Source organism: Dermacentor andersoni, chromosome 1 (genome assembly GCF_023375885.2).
Source record: "Dermacentor andersoni chromosome 1, qqDerAnde1_hic_scaffold, whole genome shotgun sequence".
Taxonomy (NCBI): Eukaryota; Metazoa; Arthropoda; class Arachnida; order Ixodida; family Ixodidae; genus Dermacentor; species Dermacentor andersoni.
Window position 1 is genome coordinate 352,867,325 of NC_092814.1, and position 18,718 is coordinate 352,886,042.

Sequence of the window (18,718 nt, forward strand, 5' to 3'; positions counted from 1 at the left end):
AGTTCGCGTCCTCGCCGGACCTGCAATAAAGTTTCTTCACTCACTCAAGTCAGGTGACCTAGCCGGCCAATCTCCAGGCCGGTGCCTTCCCATCTATTGCGCGTGAAAAGTCGCATCCAGCCAGTTTCGTGCTCGGCTGCTGCGGTGTGCGGGCGCCCCATCTCGCTTATACCACAGAAGTGGAAGACGTGACGTACAGCGGGATTTCGATGAGTAACTCGTCCACCACTCCTTCAAGGATTTCGTTCACGTAACGCTGTACAGTCAGTGTGTGATCAAGGTAGATGGGACCGATTATAGCACCGGCGTAAATTCCGAAACGCACATTGAGGGACCACTGGTACTGGTGCTGATTGCGCTTTACCCAGTGTAGATTGGAGCCCCGCCAATAGTGTGCATAATGCAAATTTACCTAGGTGTTTCCGCGAAAATTGGCTTCAGCTATGCACATGATGTTACGCAAAGAGCACGATGACTCGTCGGCTTTTGTGAGGACACAATTCGAGAAATCTAGACGTTCCTACTGGTCCATATCTCCTAAGCATTGGTGCTGTTTAAGGTGGTACGGGTGAAAGGCCAAGTCATTTAATATCTTCCAAACTCATGACTTGGAAATTGGTACCTGGGCGGCCACGTCCCGCACGCTAGCATGAGGGTTTGAGGCAATAAGTGCTTGAACACCCGTGCATATGCTAGGACTCAAAGATGGACTCCTCCGCCGCTGTTTCTTGAAGCTGCCGGTTCGCCAGAGGTTTTCGTAATTTCTGATCATAGTCGATGCGTTTGGTCTACCGCCTCACTTCCATGACACACACACACACACACACACACACACACACACACACATATATATATATATATATATATATATATATATATATATATATATATATATATATATATATATATGTTTATATGTTTATATTTGTGGCCTTCCTCTTGTTGCCATTTGCAGATCCCAAAGCAAGGACCATGTTTGAAAGACATGGCGAATTGGACGAAACAAAACGCACCTTTAATCCCTCTGCACTAACGTTGTTGATTCGCTTTTGTGGAGATATGTTTCGTTGCAAACTAAGAAACAAACATCTGTGCACTTTATCTACGCTAAGACAACAGCTATCACAGCTTGTTTCTAACTAAAACCAAACGCGAGGTGTTACTTCGGCCGGCGCGCGGCAGATAAGGCACTAGCTCGATCATGATGTGTTTCTTTTTTCTTTTGTTTCGTTCTGGATAACACAGAGGGAGCCTGTTCGAGGGCGCTGCTTTATGATCCGGGTGGGAGGGCAGACACGTGGTATTCCCCATATTTTGCAGGGTTTATTTATCAGTCGGAAAAATTCAGTACGCGCTTAGTACGTCGCTGAAAACACCGCAGTTAGATGTCCCTTGGCTGCGCCTACAAATGCTCATCGACACTTTGATAATTAAGATACGTCTCGAGCTGGACAATTAATTACACTTACCTCATTAAATCTCAGTAACGAAAATATTACTGGCAGCTACTTCACGGTACTGGAAACAATATGCACTAGGTTTTCTTCGAGTAACGAATTGCTATAGGTTTCTTTCGTGATCAAAAAAGCACGCAAAGCCATTTGAAGAGTGGCGAACAAACAGCAAAATATTCATTCTCTAGGCATAGGCTATCCATAGCTTTAGAAATAATTTTTAGTTGGCTAGCTCTATCCTTTTCAAAAATATAATAAGCTTTGTCCTGTGTGTATATTTAAATATATTGTGTATGTGGATGGTATTTACAGTGGAAATTTAAAACAATGTTGAAGTCAGAAAATACGGATGAGGCAGCCGCCGCTAGCGCTACTAATGCCTATGTTGTCCTATTGTCAGGATTTGCAGAAATAAAGCGAAAGTATGAATTAAAAGCCGTGCACGTCCCCGCCAACAATGATGCAGTAAGCTATTAGCCCCACTAAAATGTCAAGTGAAGTGGTCGAGGAAAATCAAAAGAAACCTCAAATGTTGTGGGTGACAAAGCTCTGGTAATGGTATTTTAGGTGTGTGTGTGTGGGGGGGGGGGCTTCAGCATCTCCCCCCCCCGAAAAATCCGGAGGGGGCTCGGGTCCCAACCAAAGCCCCCCCACCTCCCCCCCGTGGTCGGCGCCTATGCAGTTCGCCATGGAGTTGTAAGTACAATACGAAGTCATAACTTTTGACTTTTGAGGTTTAAGGATCTTTTTAATCTCGCTGGTGGCAGGGAGTATAATTCTTGTATAATTCTAGTATAATTGTAAGAACAAAAGTCCGAATAAAAGTTGAGAGGGAGGAGTGATTTCACTGTCACAGTGCTTTGTATAGGGTCAGCATTGTTCGTCCGTACTATGTATTTAACGTATGGTTGCTTGGTAGACTTGGATGATTAGTTAAACGTGAAAATGGTTTGTTGGGCTAGTTGGTAGACGGCCCTAGTCGCAGAATGCCAGCAAACTTGAAAAAGGCGAAAGTCTAGAGGATGGTGGCTGGACAAACAACTTGTCTTAATTCTTGAAGACAACTTCCCCAAAGCCGCACTAAACATGCGCAAGGCACAACATATCATGATAACGGTAATCACATTATCTATGCACGGCAACACGGCTATATATATTGAAGCTCATTCTTGGTTAGGACCACCGATGTCGCGCTTACACACTTTTCGGGGCCAAGTTTAGAAATGCGATAGGCTTCTGTCAACTTTTTTTCCTGCTTCGTCCTCGCCTTCCCCCCGACTGACATGTTGCTGAAGATGGGAGTGCATCCGTGCTGCTTACAATGTTGCGGAAGGTTGCCGCCCGAGCTTGTAGGCACACGGGACACGAGGGGCAGCTGTAGCTCTCCCATGTTCAGTTTGCCGCCGCGTTTACATAAAGCTTTAAGCACTCCAAATAATTTTCGAAGTCGGCAAGCAGTCGGTACGTGTCTGCATTAGAAGCACAGCGTCTGCCGCAGTCCAAAACTGCATGTAGTCGAAACAAAGGGTGAACAAAAGCACGGAAGAAAAAGCCTTGGAACACGTGACAGCTTATTATGCTGCTCATTTGTTTTTGATCCGCACGCTCAGGGTGCCCCGTCTCACTGCGACATAAGGAAAAAACAGCCCTCTAGCTACAAATCAGCGAGTGTATATATATATATATATATATATATATATATATATATATATATATATATATTGTTTTTTTCGTACGTGCACCCTCAAGGTACAAGTGCCTCTTCCACTATCGGATCCTGGCAGACTCTCATTTTGTATAGAAATATACTGTAATGGAATGGAGACAGATAAGCAAACAACTAACACACCTCATCAGTTCTGCTGAAAGTCTCTTTTCTTAAGGCGAGACACATGCACAAAAAATTGTTTCTCCTGCGTTGGTCCACACCGGTATCACTAGCCGGTTACCGTACAGGCCACGTGTTCTCGCTCAGTGTCTCGGCGATCAGGAAAGGGCAGTCCAAGTTCGCGTAGAACTTTTTGCGTGGTGACTGTGCGTATTGCTCTACCAACAACTCGTCCCAGACCTGCACGTGCGGCGCTGGTCGGTGCCAGCGGCCATAGTACCGTTTCTGGGATTTTTGCGCGTCGGGGGCCCTTTTGCGTACCTCAGCCTGAATGTTGAGGCAGATGGTTTGTCTTGTAGTGGTACGTCTATCTTTTACATGTGTGTCCAAGTTGTTGACGGCGGTCAGTTTTGTAATGTGTCGGTAGACATCTTCATAAGGTGAAGTTCCAAAAGAAGATTGAAACGCCGCATTAATTGCGTATGCAGGTGCTGCTTCCAGGTGTTCATCCCAGTCCGTTTCGGTTTCTTGTTCTTGCATTAAGCGATGAGTCGGGCCTGTAGGGTCGGGTTGTGACTCTCAGTTAATCCATTCGCTTGAGGGTGCGGTGCTAAAGTGAAGTAGTATTCCACGCCAGCATTCAGGACGTAAGTTCAAAGTTCACGACTGTGGTTAAAGGGCACTCTATCTGGAACCACGTTTCTTGAGCAGACCGTGTTTCCATTGAAAGCGGTACTGCAGAAATTTATGACCAAGTTAGACGCGAGAGAAGGCACTGCAGTGACTTCCACAAACTTCGAAAAGCAATCCACTGCGACTAACACGTCCCGCTTGCCTGCTGCTGTAGTTGGTAACTGGTCGACGTGATCACTCCCGTTTTGTTAAATTAAATTAAATTATGGGGTTCTATGTGTCAAACCACTTTCTGATTCTGAGGCACGCCGTAGTGGGAGACTCCGGAAATATAAACCACCTGGGGTTCTTTAACGTGCACCTAAATCTAAGTACACGGTTGTTTTCGCATTTCGCCCCCATCTAAATGCGGCCGCCGCAGCCGGGATTCTATCCCGCGACCTCGTGCTCAGCAGCCCAAGACCATAGCCACTGAGCAACCACGGCGGGTTCTCGTTTTTTGGCGAATAGTGTCAGGGAGCGGCATAGCTTGCCATCCCGGGCGACACTTATGCTTTGGGCTCTTCTCACAGCTTGTGACGTACGACGGAATGCTCTTATCTATCCTAAGCCACATAACGTCCCTGGATCTTACGAAGATTAGCCCTTAAGGGCATGTGTCGTATGCGGCGACCCGAGTGAAGCTCCAGTGAGAATGTGAGAAAGGTCTTGGGGAACGAAAAGCACCGTCCACCACTTGTAAGTTGTAAGGAACCGCTTTGTTCTAGCCGAACTCGTGCTACTACCACAAGCATCAAGCTGTGCTGCTGCTGCCGATATATACAGATGAAGAAGATGCACAATGGTTGATGATAGGTGGAGATGATGAACTCGAAAGTCAGGCATGTGTTATGCTCACAATATATATATATATATATATATATATATATATATATATATATATATATATATATATATATATATATATATATATATAATGTGTGTGTGTGTAAACTTGTAAACACAGGCTTACTAACTAAATTACCAATAATAATGTCAGTGCGCATAGGCACACACTCACGCATCTCACTCGATGACCGCGGACACTCGCTGCCAAAACGCTGGCGTGAGGAACCGCGGCAGCAGCAGCGAGCAAAGTGACCTTCGTGCTGTCTATCGCCTTAACGCGAAGTGAGCGCCGAAAACGCAGCGCACGAAAAGTTACGAGCCGTCGGCCCACCTAGACTGCAGTTCCCCAAAGCTTTCAAGGTCCACACGACAGCGCGCGCTGCTGCCAAAGTACAGCGCTTCCCCTGCCTCCGCCCCCTCCCCTCCCCCCGGTTCCTTGCCCGCTACAGAACACTGCGCGCTTCCTCCCCGCTTTCCCCTCTTGCGCACGCGAGATTGAGCCGTGATCGTTGGCTCACTCTCGCACGCTTTCACTCGCACATACAGCATACGGTGTGGGGCGGCAGTGTTATCGCCTTTGGAGTTTATACTGAAAATCACGGCGACGGCGATGACTACGGCAAAAATGCACCAGGAGTGCTCATATAATTTCTATCGCAATATTAAATGAAAGAGCCTGGAAATGTTTCTATCAGTTACGTTTGTATTGAACAGACATAACCTATTTATCAATACACATAGGGCCACGGGGGCCCGAAAAATTATTTGAATTTGCATTTATGTCTTGCAGCTATATGAAATCGCAAGGTGATACAGAGACAAAAAGCAATGAGTGCCCCACAGAGGTCCCGGATCCCGCCCAGTAGCAGCAGTACAGCGCACATGAAAAATGCCAATTTGCGACAAACAAAGAAAGTGTACTCGGTGTTCAACTTCGCAGCATAAACGTATCGCTAGTCTAGGTAATAGCATCGTCGAGGTTTTACGCAACGAAGTATAATCAACGTAAATTAGTTGCAATATTCACAAGAAAGACAGCAGATCTGTGCGATCTTACAGCATGAGAACCCGATTTCCAGCGAAGCTGTTTCGCTCGAACAGTTGGAATGAAAGTTTCAGTTTCTATTAATGATATCGCATACTTTAAAAAGTTGCCATGATATATATATATATATATATATATATATATATATATATATATATATATGTATATATATTTATATATACATATATACAATGGGAAAACTGTGAATGACGAAACTTTTTTATTGGGCGAACTTGTGCCCACAAAAGCAAGTTACACTCAAAACACAGTGATATCGGCGAAAACAATCGATGATCGTCGAAATCTGATCTGCCGGACAGGCATGGTCAAGCGCGTCGGCTTTTATACATGAGCCATCGAAGGTTCCAGACTAATCGCTGGTGCCCGCGCGTCAGAACATCAGGTCGATAATGATGGCCTCATATTATGGCTCACCCCGACACTGGGGTATTGGCCAAGAATTGTGTGCTGACACGCTTACTTAATCTTTTGAAGCACTACATATTCGATTAAAACAAGAAAAAAAGGCATACAAAAACGTCAGACGAGTCCTGTCTAAATGTACGTTTAATGGAGGAACACGGCAGCGTAATCTCGTGATCAGTACTTCTGATTGTCTTGATGGACACCACTGAATTTTCAACGGTAATTTTAGGTGCTGAAATTCTGTCGATGTTATTGATTCAGTGACGTCTCTATGAATTGAATATTTTCGATATAATATTGCTGTTATGTGCGCCACTATTGGAAGAACCGGCATTATATGTCCACTCAGGCATGCTAGCGCTAATGAGTGCGCCATTTCATTTAAATGTAATCCACAGTGACTTGGTACCTATACTAGTTTTAGAGAATTCAACTGTGAAGGAACTAATGTTAGAAACGTGTTTAGATTTGACGAATTGCATGAAGCTGTAAGCGAAGTACAGACAGAAGGGAAACGTGTTATAAGAAGCGCACTTAATGCGCTCGAAGGGAATTTCCGAAGCGCTAAAATCATTGCTTCAAGCTCGACATCAAAAACAGCAATAAAATCTTGCAGTCCCAAAGGGAATGAACAGCCAAGCGAAAGCGAGGAAATGCCTACCCTCGCCTTTTCGTTGTTCACTGAAGCGTCTGTAGCTATTATGTTATTAGTTTGTACGTGTTCTAGGTAATCTTGCAGCAGCTTATTAAGAACGACACTGATTGCAACTGAGGGTTTCACGGGAAATTGTCATCAAATGCTATCTGAATATTGTGATTCGATTCAGTTGGTCGAATTACCTCTGGAATGTTCACATTTAGACAATCTAAATGTTTTTGTACAAATACAATCTTTGGAGTGTGGTAACGAGGCCAATTAGCAAGAAAAAAGGAATTTGGATCATTAATAAAGGCGTATTCAAATCGTCTAAGTGGCAAGCTGTAAAATCTCAGTAATGTTTGAATTGTTAGGATGCGAACTCCGCAGGGCAATGTTGGTAGGCGCGCTTCTTGCCGCAGGGCTTCACGCTCCAAAAGAACCACAGGCTTTGTTTTGTAAGCAGGGCCGCCTGACAACAATAAACACCCGAATTACAATATTGGGCGCAAATCCATTTTTTTAAATCGTTAGGGAATCTCTACTAAGTCCACATTGTCGGTTACTCATTCAGCGGCGCTTACCTAAAGCACGTTATGCCTTAGACGCTAGACTTTCTATGTGTGGACTCCAGTTGTTTTCTGCCGTACATAATTCCCAAATATTTTAGAGACTCAACCTGGGGAATGGGTTCTTTATAAGATATAGAAATTGAAATCGGATCCGTAAGCGGCAACTCCAGGAAGCCTAATCAGTCTCACTTCGGAAAATATTGCAGGCGGACTGACCATCTGACTGACCACCTTAAAAGTGTACAGCCTGCACTATTTCCTCAAGTCAGAGATATGAGACGTCCTAACTGAAAACTAATCAGCAGATATTGTTAGAAGCCATAAATTCTCATGGTACACCTACCAGGTAATGAGTAATCCAACTGAAGGGTGTAGCTATTTCAGCGAGTTATTAAATCTTGACTTCCCGTACGTAGCGGACGAAAAACAAAGACAATTGCAGAGCGAAGAGGAGACAAAGGTCCCAACGGTTAATATGTCTCCTCTTCTCCTTTTAATCGCTTTGTTCATTGTGACTTAGGCATATATGAAGTCGAGATATGCCAGCTCATGCATGTTATCATAACAAGGAATCCTTAAATTCCGACAATGCAATGACGATCGATGCACCCCAAAAAATAAAATATTCAGGCCAACTACAAACATCGCATAGGTGAGAATATATTTTTACAACATAGAAAAAATGGAAGGTCTCGCCGTAATTAGGTAAAAGCGCCGTACGAGTTACCGCAGATCCCTACGAAAAAAAGAAATCAGAAATGTCCGCTTCAACGGAACGCTGCGTCATCCGTCGAATTCTCTGGAGGCGCGTCATCGGAAAAATTGCCCGAGGGCAGCCAGGATTCCAGCTCGGCGATTGCAGAGCCGATTTTATGGAAGCCTATAACATCCGAACGAACAGCCCGGACGTCCTTGTACTGCTTGAAAAGTATCTTCGAAAACTGCTCCGCCACAGTCAGAATGGCGGCGGAGTGCTCGCCCTCGCGGAACTGCAACTGCCCGCACGTATGTTGAAGGTCTCGTGGTGCTCGACGTGGGACAGGGCAGCGCGTCGAAGGCGATGACGGCGGGGTTCTCGAATCCACGCACGGAGCCAGCCACGCAAAAGCGGTGGGTGCACTCGAAGCGAGACGCGTCGCCCTTGCGCCAAGCCCCACCGCTGGAACAGGGGCTAGGACTGCGCGGTGCCCGTGCGATGGTCAGACGGTGGGCGGAGGATTCGACAACGCGGGGCTGGTGTGGAGATCGCCCGGGATGACACGCTGTACCGGCTGCGAGCTCGTTCCGCCTCCTGTGAACCGTCGTCTTGGTTGCTGAAGCTGGAGTGAGAAGCCACGCCGAGATTGCACCAGCAGATCCGCGACCAGAATTTCTTGGGTTGACTCCTTGGTGGTGCTTTCCGCTGAAACATTAAGATATTGCAATAAATCGGAATATTTGCATCACTGGGCCTGAAAAGTTCGTCACAGTTTTTTTGTCCTCTTCTATAATATTTTTCTATCGCATAATTACTTTCAATGCTAAACGCTCAAATTACAATAAAGTATTAAGTGAAATTTATATTTTCATAATTAATATTTCATTAAAGGCCTAATCGAATAACATGCATTTAGCTCCTGGGCGCTTACACAAAATAAATTTCATTAAGCTAGAAGTGTTCACAAGAGCAAATGTCACCCAAACGTGATTTTCGACGTTTTACGAAGCAGAAACAACCTGCCAATGCCAAACAACCAGTTACAACCAAAAGGTATCTCCTTACTTTCGCTGCTGATTACAGGCAGTAAAACAGGGCTGCCACAATGAGAACACGTCCACACGAGGTGAGCGCAGTGCCGCATGTGTTCTCTTTGTGTTTGGTCTTCTGCTGCGCATGAGAAACATTTATGCAAGTTTCAACATGCCCGCTTAACAGGTTAAAGGAGCCTGCGCACCCAATGTACGAAGGACATGCACGTTTCCATTGGGATTAGCGCTACGTGAGAAGACGTATTCGAAATATCCCTAAAATTGCTTGGCGCGACAATTGCCGCGGGCCTTGGTGTACGGTGCCACCGACACGAGTGCGACCTCTCGCCAGAGCACTGCATGAAGGATACGTTTAAACTGTCTCTCTCAGAAATGCTATGGTTTGGCTGAGAGAACATGTCAGAATATTCACCTGCCTGCTGTTCCGTTATAGACGCGCGAGCAAGCGTCTCCGGGCAAATGGAACGCCGACACGTGGCGGCCGCCAGAAGGGAAGACCCCGGGATGCATGCCGCGTTTCGTCCACCCACGAGAAGGTTGAAACCGAGGGTCGCCGTGTGCGGACACCGTCGCTGATGCCTGGACGCGGCCGCAGTCGTCGTCTTGTTGAGCAACGTGGCGAAATCCGTGGCCAGTCGTCTTTGCATCCTGGTGCGAAGTCGTGGCGTCGGACTGAGGCCGTTGCATCTTGATTGGCAGGAGGCGTCGCAACAGTATCGCTCGAATGAAAAGCAGGAGTTCCCGATGGTCGGCGTCCAAGAAACCTCGCCGGATTATTTAGATGAAGTACTGCGGCACGAAAGCGCCTAGTAGCTCCCACAGAATGGAGGCGGGTGCGCAATGCACGAGGCAGGCTGCGTTCTTCTTTTTCTTCTACTCACGCGCATAGAACGCATTCGAGGATGTTATATAAGGCGTCGCTGCCTACCGCAGCGCCATGAGAAGGCGCGCGCTTGAAGCCGCCCAAGGTGGAGGAAAAAGAGGATGGAATAAAGGCAGAGAATGAGTAATGCCTCCATTGCTGTCGTACTGAGTAATATGCACGATATAACAGAGGAAATATCTTCTGAACACTCCAGAGGATTATTATTATTATTATTATTATTATTATTATTATTATTATTATTATTATTATTATTATTATTATTATTATTATTATTATTATTATTATTATTCGATGTGGGAACGGATATGCATTGCACAGAGATGGAAATTTAATGTTGCGAAGGCAGGCTGGCCACTGCCATCGAGAGGCGCCGAACGCCTGCCTACTCTTCAGGAAGGAGGGAATATAAAAAGAATTTTAAAATGAAAAACAAATCAAGTTGAGGGGAAAATTGTAGTTGTTTCTTGGATATTTTTTAGTTATTCATAGGTTGTTTTTATTCATTTCTTCATGAGAATTTTCACTTTCTTCAGGAGTAGCTGCAAATTTCCCTAACACCATCTGCATCTTGGCTGATCTCTCGCACTGGGCGTGCGCCATAAGCGTAGGAAAACAAAACGAAAGCAGAGAAATAGCAAGATGATAGGCCACACGGACTAAAGTAAAACAACGGCAAAGTGTAGAGTGTCCCAGTATGAACAGAACAGCAACGCAGGCGCTCCGTTGAACACGAGCCTAGAAGACACGTTCGAATAGGTCTTCTTTTGCAGCTACGCAGCAGTGAGTCCGCTTTATCACACCGTCAGTGGGTTTCATGATGACCGATGCCAGAACTTTACGGCTGACATCTGTTATCCTTGCCTTGAACTAATCTGACATCTGTCTCGATCATGTAAGTACGATCTTTCGCGTAACCCCAAAGAAAGAAATCGAGTTGAGAGAAGTCAGGTCAGAAGCGAGTCAGTGTCTCACTTCTGCGTAGCGGCGCTCTAGAAAAGCAAATCCTGGCTGTCCGGCGTGCCCGCGATCGGGCCGGTGGGCTAAACCTGCCGGTTCCGACGCGGGACTATAGCCGGGTGCGCGACGAGTTCGCGTCCTCGCCGGACCTGCAATAAAGTTTCTTCCCTCACTCAAGTCAGGTGAACTAGCCGGCCAATTTACAGGCCTGTGCCTTCCAATCTATTGCGCGTGAAAAGTCGCATCCAGCCAGTTTCGTGCTCGGCTGCTGCGGTGTGCGGGCGCCCCATCTCGCTGATACCACAGAAGTGGAAGACGTGACGTACAGCGGTATCTCGATGAGAAACTTGTCCACTACTCCTTCAAGGGTTTCGTTCACGTAGCGCTGTACAGTCAGTGTGTGATCAAAGTAGATGGGACCGATTATAGCACCGGCGGAAATTCCGAAACATACATTGAGAGACCACTGGTACTGGTGCCGATTGCATTTTACCCAGTGTAGATTGGAGTCCATCCAATAGTGTGTGTGCATTGTGCAAATTTACCTAGGTGTTTCTGCGAAAATCGGCTTCATCTGTGCACATGATGTTACGCAAAGAGCCCGATGACTCATGGGCTTTTGTGACGACACAATTCGAGAAATCTAGACGATTATGCTGGTCCATATCTCCTAAGCATTGGTGCTGTTTGAGGTGGTGCGGGTGAAAGACCCAGTCATTTAAAATCTTCCAAATTGATGACTTGTAAATTGGTACCTGGGCGGCCACATCCCGCACGCGAGCATGAGGGTTTGAGGCGATAAATGCTAGAACACCCGTGCATATGCTAGGACTCAAAGATGGACTCCTCCGCCGCTCTTTCTTGAAGCTGCCGGTTTGTCACAGGTTTTCAGAATTTCTTATGATAGTCGATGCGTTCGGTCTGCCGCCTCACTTCCATGACACACACACACACACACACACACACACACACACACACACACACACACACACACACACACACACACACACACACACACATATATATATATATATATATATATATATATATATATATATATATATATATATATATATATATATATATATATATTTGCGGTCTTCCTCGATCTTGTTGCCACATGCAGATCACCCGCCGTGGTTGCTCAGTGGCTATGGTGTTGGGCTGCTGAGCACGAGGTCTTGGGATCGGATCCCGGCCACGGCGGCCGCATATCGATGGGGGCGAAATGCGAAAACACCCGTGTACTTAGATTTAGGTGCACGTTAAAGAAGCCCAGGTGGTCAAAATTTTCGGAGTCCCCCACTACGGCGTGCCTCATAATCAGAAAGTGGTTTTGGCACGTAAAACCCCATAATTAATTAATTAATTTGCAAATCCCAAAGCAAGGACCATGTTTGAAAAACATGGCGAATTGGACGAAACAAAACGCACCTTTAAACCCTCTGCACTGACGTTGTTGATTCGCTTTTGTGGCGATTTGTTTTGTTGCAAAATAAGAAACAAACATCCGTGCACTTTATCCACGCTAAGACAACAGCTATCACAGCTTGTTTCTAACTAAAACCAAACGCGAGGTGTTACTTCGGCCGGGGCGCGGCACATAAGGCACTAGCTCGATCATAATGCTTTTCTTTTTTCTTTTGTTTCGTTCTGGATAACTCAGAGGGAGCCTGTTCGAGGGCGCTGCTTTATGATCCGGGTGGGAGGGCAGACACGTGGTATTCCCCATATTTTGCAGGGTTTATTTATCAGTCGGAAAAATTCAGTACGCGCTTAGTACGTCGCTGAATACACCGCAGTTAGATGTCCCTTGGCTGCGCCTACAAATGCTCATTGACACTTTGATAATTAAGATACGTCTCTAGTTCGACAATTAATTACAATTACCTCATTAAATCTCAGTAACGAAAATATTACTGGCAGCTACTTCACGGTACTGGAAACAATAGGCACTAGGTTTTCTTCGAGTAACGCATTGCTATAGGCTTCTTTCGTGGTCAAAAAAGCACGCAAAGCAATTTGAAGGGTGGCGAACAAACAGCAAAATATTCATTCTCTAGGCATAGGCTATCAATAGCTTTAGAAATAATTTTTAGTTGGCTAGCTCTATCCCTTTCAAAAATATAATAAGCTTTGTCCTGTGTGTATATTTAAATATATTGTGTATGTGCATGGTATTTACAGTGGAAATTTAAAACAATGTTGAAGTGAGAAAATACGAATGAGGCAGCCGCCGCTAGCGCTACTAATGCGTATGTCCTCCTGTTGTCAGGATTTGCAGAAATAAAGCGAAAGTATGAATTAAAAGCCGTGCACGTCCCCGCCAACAATGATGCAGTAAGCTATTAGCCTCAGTAAAATGTCAAGTGAAATGGTCGAGGAAAGTCAAAAGAAACCTCAAATGTTGTGGGTGACAAAGCTCTGGTAATGGCATTTTAGGTGTGTGTGTGGGGGGGAGGGAGGGGGGCTACAGCATCTCCCGGAGGGAACTCAGCCCCCCCCCCCCCCCCCCGGAAAACTCCGGAGGGGGCTCGGGTCCAGGAGCCCCCCCCCCCCCCCCCCCCCCCTCCGTAGTCGGCGCCTATGCAGGTCGCCATGGAGTTGTAAGTACAATACGAAGTCATAACTTTTGAGGTTTAAGGATCTTTTTAATCTCGCTGGTGGCAGGGAGTATAATTCTTGTATAATTTTAGTATAATTGTAAGAACAAAAGTCCGAATAAAAATTGAGAGGGGGGAGTGATTCCACTGTGACTGTGCTTTGTATAGGGTCAGCATTGTTCGTCCGTACTATGTATTTAACGTATGGTTGCTTGGTACACTTGGATGATTAGTTAAACGTGAAAATGGTTTGTTGGGCTAGTTGGTAGACGGCCCTAGTCGCAGAATGCCAGCAAACTTGAAAAAGGAGAAAGTCTAGAGGATGGTGGCTGGACAAACAACTGGTTTTTATTCTTGAAGACAACTTCCCCAAAGCCGCACTAAACATGCGCAAGGCACAACATATCATGATAACGGTAATCACATTATCTATGCACGGCAACACGGCTAAAGATGTTAAAACTCATTCTTGGTTAGGACCACCGATGTCGCGCTTACACACTTTTTGGGGCCAAGTTTAGAAATGCGATAGGCTTCTGTCAACTTTCTTTCCTGCTGCATCCTCGCCTTCCCCCCGACTGACATGTTGCTGAAGAAGGGAGTGCATCCGTGCTGCTTACAATGTTGCGGAAGGTTGCCGCCCGAGCTTGTAGGCACACGGGACACGAGGGGCAGCTGCAGCTCTCCCATGTTCAGTTTGCCGCCACGTTTACATAAAGCTTTAAGCACTCCAAATAATTTTCGAAGTCGGCAAGCAGTCGCTACGTGTCTGCGTTAGAAGCACAGCGTCTGCCGCTGTCCAAAACTGCACGTAGTCGAAACAAAGGGTGAACGAAAGCACGGAAGAAAAATCCTTGGAACACGTGGCAGCTCATTATGTTGCTCATTTGGTTTTGATTCGCACGCTCAGGGTGCGCGGTACCGAAGCGACATAACGAAAAAACAGCCCTCAAGCTACATATATATATATATATATATATATATATATATATATATATATATATATATATATATATATATATATATATATATATATATATATTTACTCGCGGTTTTCTTTGATTTTGAAAAGGCATATGATACCACATGGCGATACGCCATTTTGAGAGACCTGGCTGACATGGGAATTCGCGGAAGAATGCTGAATTGTCTATGCGATTTCATGTCAAACCGAACATTTAAACCGAACATTTTATCACATAAGCACTGGGGATCTGACCGTACATGTCTACTACGTATATACCGATCCCTTGTACGTTGCATCCTCGACTACGGTAGTGTAATTTGTGGTGCAGCTAGGCAGTCCTACATTAAGCGACTTGATCCAGTTCACAATCTTGGCCTACGACTGGCGAGCGGTGCCTACAGGACATCGCCTGTACAAAGTTTATACGTTGACGCTAATGAGACTTCATTACAGCACCGCAGAGCACAACTTACACTTTGCTATGTACTAAGAATTCGGTCATCACCACAACATATATGCTACAACATCGTAACACAGTGCCAATCACGAATACACTACACAAATAAACCAAACATGATTCGGCCACTCATCTTAAGACACGAACAATATTGTCAGACCTATGATGTTCCTCCCGAAGCCCTGCAGGTTGCCGAAAGGCCACCAAGATTGCCCCCGTGGTGCAATTTTACACAGCTGTATGACTGGACGTTAACACATATAAAAAAAAAAAGACATTCCACAAGAGCATATAATACAACAGTTCCGAGCTATCCAAGAAAAATATAAAAATTACACAGAATTTTACACTGACGGCTCTAAAACACAAGAATACGTAGGTGTCGGGATCGTAACAAAAAATTGGGAAAATAGCATTCGCATAAATAATTTTTCTTCAGTCTTTACCGCCGAAGTTTATGCGATTTGGATGGCAGTTAAGAAAATTACTTCCGACAAGCAGAAGAATGCTATTATTTATACCGACTCGTTAAGTGCCCTAAGAGCCCTTAACTTAAACACCGCGTCTGAACCCCTGCTTGGCGATATCTTAAACATAGTGTTTAACAAGAAATACGAAGGAACCATACGATTCTGCTGGGTCCCAAGCGATGTTGGGATAGCAGGGAATGAAGCTGCAGATAGAAGCGCATCCATGGCAGCGCACAAAAGCATCACACACATAAAACACTTCCATACAAAGACAGCATCAGAGCGGTTCGTAAGGCCCTAGCATCAAAATGGCAACAAGAATGGAACTCGTGCGTAAATAACAAGTTACATATAACTAAACCCCTGTTTCGCGAGTGGAAATCATGCATTCACCAAGAACGGTTCTATGAAGTAATGCTAGGTCGACTTCGAATTGGACACACGCATCTAACACACAATTTTTTACTTCGAAACTAAAGTCCACCAACATGCGAGAAATGTCACGCAACGCTCACAGTAACCCCCATCATTATATCATGCCCACACACTGAAACACAGAGACGAAAACATTTCAAAAATTTGTATCACTTACATATACCTCTGCACCCTGCCTTAATATTGGGCGATGACCCACTAGTGCCATTCACTAACCTGTTCCAGTTTTTAGGTGAAATCGGTTATCTACATCGACTTTAAGGTAACACAGCTATAACTACCTTAACATTGGATCTTATACTGTCCTGTGACTGGCGCAGCATGGCCTTAGTCGTTTTTGCGCCATTAAACCCGAATTAACTAACTAACATATATATATATACATGGGCGCTTGTAGGTTGAGGATGCACGTTCGAGAAAACCGCTGCTTTATGCCTACGGTTCGACAAGGGTCCGGCCTTAGTCAGCGCCGGTCAGCCGCCGAAATGTAAGGAATAAAGCATTGTTTTTTTCGTACGTGCATCCTCAACGTGCAAGTGCCTCTTCCACTATCGGATCCCGGCAGACTCTCATTTTGTATAGAAATATATTGCAATGGAGACAGATAAGCAAACAACAAACGCACCTCATCAGTTCTGCTGAAAGTCTCTTTTATTAAGGCGATACAAATGCACAAAAAATTGTTTCTCCTGCGTTGGTCCACACCGATATCACTAGCCGGTTACCGTACAGGCCATGTGTTCTCATTCAGTGCCTCGGCGATCAGGAAAGGACAGTCCAACTTTGCGTGCAACTTCTTGCGTGGTGACTGAGCGTATTGCTCTACCCACAACTCGTCCCAGACCTGCACCTGCGGCGCTGGTCGGTGCCAGCGGCCATAGTACCGTTTCTGGGCTTTTGCGCGTCGGTGGCCCTTTTGCGTACCTCAGCTCGAATGTTGAGGCAGATGGTTTGTCTTGAAGTAGTAAACGTCCAAGCTTTTGATGGCGGTCAGTTTTGTAATGTGTCGGTAGACATCTTCATAAGGTGAAGTTCCAAAAGAAGATTAAAACGCCGCATTTTTCGTATGCAGGCGCTGATTCCAGATGGTCATCCCAGTCAGTTTCGGTTTCTTGTTCTTGCATTAAGCCATCAGTCGGGCCTGTAGGGTCGGGTTGTGATTCTCAGTTAATCCGTTCGCTTGAGGATGCTATGCTAAAGTGAAGTAGTATTCCGCGCCAGCATTCAGGGCGTAAGTTCAAAGTTCACGACTGCGGTAAAAGGTCACTCTATCTGGAACCACGTTTCTTGAGCAGACCGTGCTTCCATTGAAAGCGGTCCTGCAGAAATTTATGACCAAGTTAGCAGCTAGAGAAGGCACTGCAATGACTTCCACAAACTTCGATAATGAGTCCACTGCGACTAACACGTTCCGCTTGCCTGCTGCTGTAGTTGGTAATGGGCCGACGTGATCAATCCCGATTTGTGACGAAGTGTCAGGGAGCGGAATAGGTTGGTATCCCAACCAAGGTTGGCATCCCGGGCAACGCTTGTGCTTTTGGCTCATCTCGCAGCTTGTGGCATACGACGGAATGCTCTTATCCATCCCAGGCCACATAACGTCCCTGGATCTTACAAAGATTAGCCCGTAAGGGTATGTGTCCACCTTCCGGGGTATCATGAATGGCGTGTAGGATTTCAGAACGCATGGTCGAGAGGATTAGTAGAAGATGACATTAATCTTGGTTGCTGGTCGATTCCGGTCGATACAAAGTTTTTCGCACAGCGCAAATTTGGAATCGCACTGCCTATCTCCGAGAGAGCTTATTATTGATGCCAAATCTGAATCACACCGTTGAGAGTTAGAAACGTCCAGTTGTGCGAACCAGATCCACCCTGCTTCGGTTTGAGGTGAGCTCTCCACCCATACACTCTAAAAATTTTCACACCCTTATGGGTGTAATAGGGGTGTTTCGGTTTTTTACCCTTGTAAACACCCATGAAACGCCCTTTTCTTCAAAATAGGGTGTTCCACAAGAAAACATCCTGGGAACACCCCAGTCCTTCTAATTTACACCCTAATTTGATGGGTGTAAATTAACAAGGCTATAGTGTGATAAATGAATGTTGGCAGGTTACGCATTTATATTGGCCATACATGAGACGCATGCTACCTGGCTGCCCCCGGGCCGCATACTTTAGACAGCGCCAATTACCAGCTGCATTTACTTTTAAATATGAATACTGTTCTAATCTTATTAGATATACAAGTAGTAGGACTTGCTGCAGTTCTCAGGTATGTAATAAAAAAAAACTACACACAGCCATCAGAAAGCCTTAGTTTCAGCAGGTATCTGCGAGCTGTGTAAGAGCCAGTTAAAAAGAAAAACTACATATCCCCCTTACATACGTTATCACCTCTGGATCACTACCGACTGCACCTTTCCGATAAAAAAAATTGCAGAGACAGTGAATGCTGCGAGAACCAACACGCACCTACTCCCTAGCCGAGCAATGCTGTCTGGGTCGCTCCCTCTCTCCCCCCTTCAACCCCCTGGGAAAATGAGAATGCTACGCCTCTGTCTCAGTTGAAGAAATGACTACGATGGCATTGTCATTCATGCCATTCATGTCATTGCATATATGTCATGGACACATGCAATGCATATTCTGATATATATCTAGTTAAAGAAATAACCACGACATTGTCAATCATGCGATAGCATGTATGT